The sequence below is a fragment of the Triticum aestivum genome, chromosome 4D (genome assembly GCF_018294505.1).
Source record: "Triticum aestivum cultivar Chinese Spring chromosome 4D, IWGSC CS RefSeq v2.1, whole genome shotgun sequence".
NCBI classification, from domain to species: Eukaryota; Viridiplantae; Streptophyta; class Magnoliopsida; order Poales; family Poaceae; genus Triticum; species Triticum aestivum.
The window spans coordinates 467,054,169-467,059,068 of record NC_057805.1 but is presented as its reverse complement, the minus strand read 5'-3'; positions in this window follow the sequence as shown (position 1 = coordinate 467,059,068).

Genomic DNA, 4,900 nt, shown 5'->3' with positions numbered 1-4,900 from the left:
GTTATTTACTTTTGATATAAGCCCTTTATGTGATGTCGCTCAGACGTCCGACTGTGGCACTCTCGTTATTTACTTTTGATATAAGCCCTTTATGTGATGTCGCTCAGACGTCCGACTGTGGCACTCTCGTTATTTACTTTTGATATAAGCCCTTTATGTGATGTCGCTCAGACGTCCGACTGTGGCACGCACTGTCGTTTATATTCCGTTATAAGCCCTTTATGTGCTGTCGCCCTGACGCCCGACTGTGGCATTGTCAATTTATTTGTACCCTTTCGAGGAGTCCTTTCAGACACTCGATTGGCCTTCAGTATGGCATTGGGATTTCGGGAGGACTACCGCCCGACTTCCTTTTTATTCCCTTGCAGTGCAAGATCATTAATGGAGTGTACATTATTTATCTGCTCATGTGCATCATGTTTACATTTGTTATATCTTATGTCCAAACTGTCTTGCGAGTACTTTCATAGTACTCACCTGGCTTGTTGATTTGGCCAGATGTTGACGAAGGCGATCTCATGGATGATGAGTTTGATAGCGAGTCCGACGCCTAGAGGAGTCCCAGTCAGTCCCGTGCGTTCCTGGATTTGGTCACTTGTTTTATATACGCTTCCGCCACCCACAATAATAGTCCTCAATCCTCACTCCGACGCTCGATGAGCTGTAAGATTTAGGAGTCCTGTCACCCACTTCTCTGTGACATATCCACCCCCTTATTACGAGTCAGTAGTTATGCCACCATACCCCTTGTGTCATATCCGCCTTTATGTATAATATCGGCGTGTTTGTAATAAATTGTTGAGCAGCCTCCGCTCAACCTTGTATTATATTTAGTACTCCTGGATATTTCTGTGATCAAGAAAATGTCTACCAGTAAGAAAGATTTTTTTTACTGGTCCGTTAAAGGGATCGGTTTCTCAATAAATGTTTTATTGGAAAACCGGTCGTGACAATGTCCGTCCTGATGAACAAGCACCACGGACTAAAACACAAGAACGAACCAGACTGGGAAAGGATAGCAGAAAGGCCTCACAGGGTCTGCACACCAAAGAAAGAAGGAACACAATGCGGTCACTTCACGGCCCAATTTGCGAAATACCATGATGGGAAAGAACTGGTCAAGGACAGAGAGGATTTTCATGTAAGTTTCCACTACATACACGTCAAATAACTTGATTTCTTTATTACTGTAATTAGTTTATTAACAATTGTGAACAACACGTAACTATAAACCATACATTTTCACATGCCTGCAGCCCAGCAAGGTCGATGCCGAATGGAAACCGGAGTACGTATACACACTCATATTCAGTAAAACCAACCAAATCAAGGACCATCAACTTCCTGGAAAACTCAAAGATTACAAACCAGAGACTACAAACCTTTTTTCACCCATGAAAGGTAATATAAATATTTTCATTTTTACCATCAGTCAACATTACTAGAGCTTCAAATATTAATTTTAGAAACAACAGCCATAATTTTTTATCTGCTTTGACAGAGCGAGACGAAAAATCCCAGCATCAATCAAAGAGCAGCAAGAAATACCCGCAACACCGGCATTCGTTTCTACACGTGGATAAGGCAAACGAGCTCTACAACATAGTCATGAGTGACACATGGCAGGATGAATTCAAAAGGTAACTTAGTTCCTTTTACACCTCAAATTAGTTAAAGTTAGGCAGCAATCACACAAATCAGAAAGGAAACTGGAAAGAACCTTAAATTCCTGTTTATCAGCTTACTTAGTTAATGACTTTCCCAACAAAAATTTCTTCTACTGCCCTGTATGTAAGCAGAAAAGTAGTATTCTCGAGAGATCAACCACAGAGCAAAAGCACAACTCTTACTGGATCAAAGCTAAAGGAAATATTTGGGCCTGCAAACAAGAAAAAACGTTAAGGAATGGAAAAGAAGGTGCTCGATGAGTTAGCAGAAGCATGGGAAAGCAGCAACCAAACTATACACAAAAGACATAGACTATTATTAGGCCCAAGCTTTGCAGAGGTAAATTTCAAAAAAAAATCACAGTGATCATATAAACTCATCTTTTTCGAACTGTTGGTTAATCTCTTGGTACCGATCTATTTTTTCTAACTCATTTTTATCTTTTTTTATTTGTTGCCTGCAGCACATTCTGGGTTTAAAGGATAAAAGAAAATCTATGAAGAACTTCAGAGTTGATTTCACACGAGAAAAGGATGTCCTGGTTCCTTTGTTCCTTAAGAAATGTCAATCAGAGAAGCTCAAAACAGCAAAAATGGTAATAGCATTTTCCATACAACAAAATAAAAATAAGCATTTCAAACAGAATACTATATTCTAAACTCTCCTCTAACAATAAAACTTTTGTGCCACAGGTATTCATGCCATTTGAAAAGGAAGGCCGATACACACTATTGGTGCTCGACGGATATTGAAGGAAGCATGAAATCATCGAACCTGAAGAAACCTCTCTTGAAGAATTGAAGAAGCAAGAATACCTGAAAAATCAACGTGATCGACACGTGCATGATGGCAAACTAATTAAGCAGATTGCTAACATGGAAAACAACGAAGCCATCAAAGAAAAGGAGCATAACAAATACCACAACCATAAAGACAAACTGGTAAGAATTGTAAATAACGCCATCTTTCAGTTTTACAAATTACATTACATGTCTCTCTAAAACAAAAACAAAATGCAATTCCCAGGTTCCCAGGTTTAAAGAAGTATACGAAATATTACTGGGTGAAAAATTCGAAAAGGAAAAGACTAGATGGGATGTTGAATTTTTACAGGGCGTTCCAAAGGTGAACAAAGGTGAAACCCCGTTTGCTGTTCTAAGGTTCGCACATCTCTTTGATGGCAACCACTTTGTCGAAGAGATAGATAATTTTGACGTAAATTTTCGCTTAAAACTCGCAATAAATCTGCTAGATATCATACAACTACATGACCTAATACTGATGTGGTTTTTCTCCGTTTTTTCACTGAACTTTTTATAGGATGGCACGGAACAATGGAAAGCACAACAACTGTGCAAGCTACTATTTAGCGATCAGAATACAATCGAACCCAGCGAAATGGGCGATGAGATTAGAAAGATCTACGACGACATCACGGAATAAAAAGTTGTTGATAAGCGAACGAGCCTAGCTCCATCGAAACATCAGAAGGCGGTTTAACCGCACATCATACTGTAATAATGAAGGAACAGACTATTTTTATTGATGTAGTTCCTTGATTCTTCAGTAACCAAGCATTCGAACACAAGCCGGTGCCCCTAGACACTTCACAACTATCAATCCAGGCGGTTGATGACCATGCCCCATAAAGGCCCAAGTCCATCCCTAGACATACGTGCGTCACGTTGACACGCCGTGACTCTACAAACTACTCACGCGTGACCGCCGGTGACTTTGATGTTTCACAAACATTCCCCCTTTCTGAAACCGTGTGCTGCCGAATGCCACCAACCTATAGCATGAGTCTGGCGTGGGTACAAACGTGACTCTCTAAATGAGTATTCAAACAAATGCATGTGGTGCCACCCACTCGCGCCGTTAGAGACCTCACACCTGTGCATCCACAATGGTGCCTTCCTACCTCAGTATTAGCAAGCAAGCCTCTCCGACCACACCACCATGCATCCAGAGGGTTAAGGGCCAGTGATGCCTCTCAAAGCCCCACACCACTCCATGCCCGTGATGCCAGACACGCGTGACTCTCTAGAGGCTTCACAACCGTGACTCCCTAACTATGTATTCGGAAGCATGCCTCTGGTATCACACTTTTGAACATCCACAGGCTAGATAGCTGTTCGCAACAACGAAAACCCCACTTCCGTGCCTCTTGGGTCTTCACCTCCGTGCCTTCCGTAACTGCATCCACGTGCCTAACGTGTCACGCCCCGCGACTCTTACATGGTCACGGTACCACGCCCATGTCTCTTCACAAACGTCACAACAGTGCATCTCTAACCTCACAACACAGGCAGCATGTATGTGCCTGTGTTGGCTTCATTTCCGTGCCTCCGCTGCTTACATCCACGCGCCTCACACGACACTGGCCTCCTGTGCCTGCGTCAACGTGCCTGTAGAACCTGCACTTCCGTGCCTCGTGTGCCTGCATCCACATGCCTGTAGAAAGGCTCCACTTCAGCACTACCACGTGACTTCGCAAACATGATGCCTTCAATTCTGTGCCTACACGTACATGCACCCACGTGCCTCACGTGTCACTCGCCCAGACTCTTACATGCCCCGTAATGCCACACCCACGTGCCTTCGCGAACGTGGTTCTGTAACCGAGTAGTCGGACCCATGCCTCTGCCGCCATATGTTTGTGCATCCAGAGAGTGCACACCCGTGACTTGAGAAAACACACGTATGTGCCTCTTTTGGATTCACCTTTTCTGCCTTCCGTGCCTGAACCAACGTGCCTCACGTGCCTAACGAAACATGCGCCGTGACTCTTACATGGTCCCACTGCCACGCCCGCGTCGCTCCTGAAACTTCACAACCATGCCTCTTTAACCGATCATTCTAACACATGCCTCTGCGACCGCACTCTTGTACTACATCCACAGGGTTGATACCCATGCCTCGAGAAGCAGCATGTCCGTGCGTGTATTAGATGCATTTCCGTGCCTCCGGTTCTTACATCCACGTGCCTCACGCGACACTGGCATGTCCCGTGGTTCTCTAACTGCCTGTAGAACCCACACTTCCGTGCCTCCTGTGCTTCCCTCTAGAAGTGCCTCTAGAACCTGCACTTCCGTGCCTCCTGTGCCTACATCCACGTGCCTGTAGAACCTGCACTTATGTGCCTCATGTGCCTGCATCCACATGCCTAGAGAGAGGCTCCACTTCAGCACTAACAGTCTCAACACTAAAAAAAATACTGTAGCACACAAAA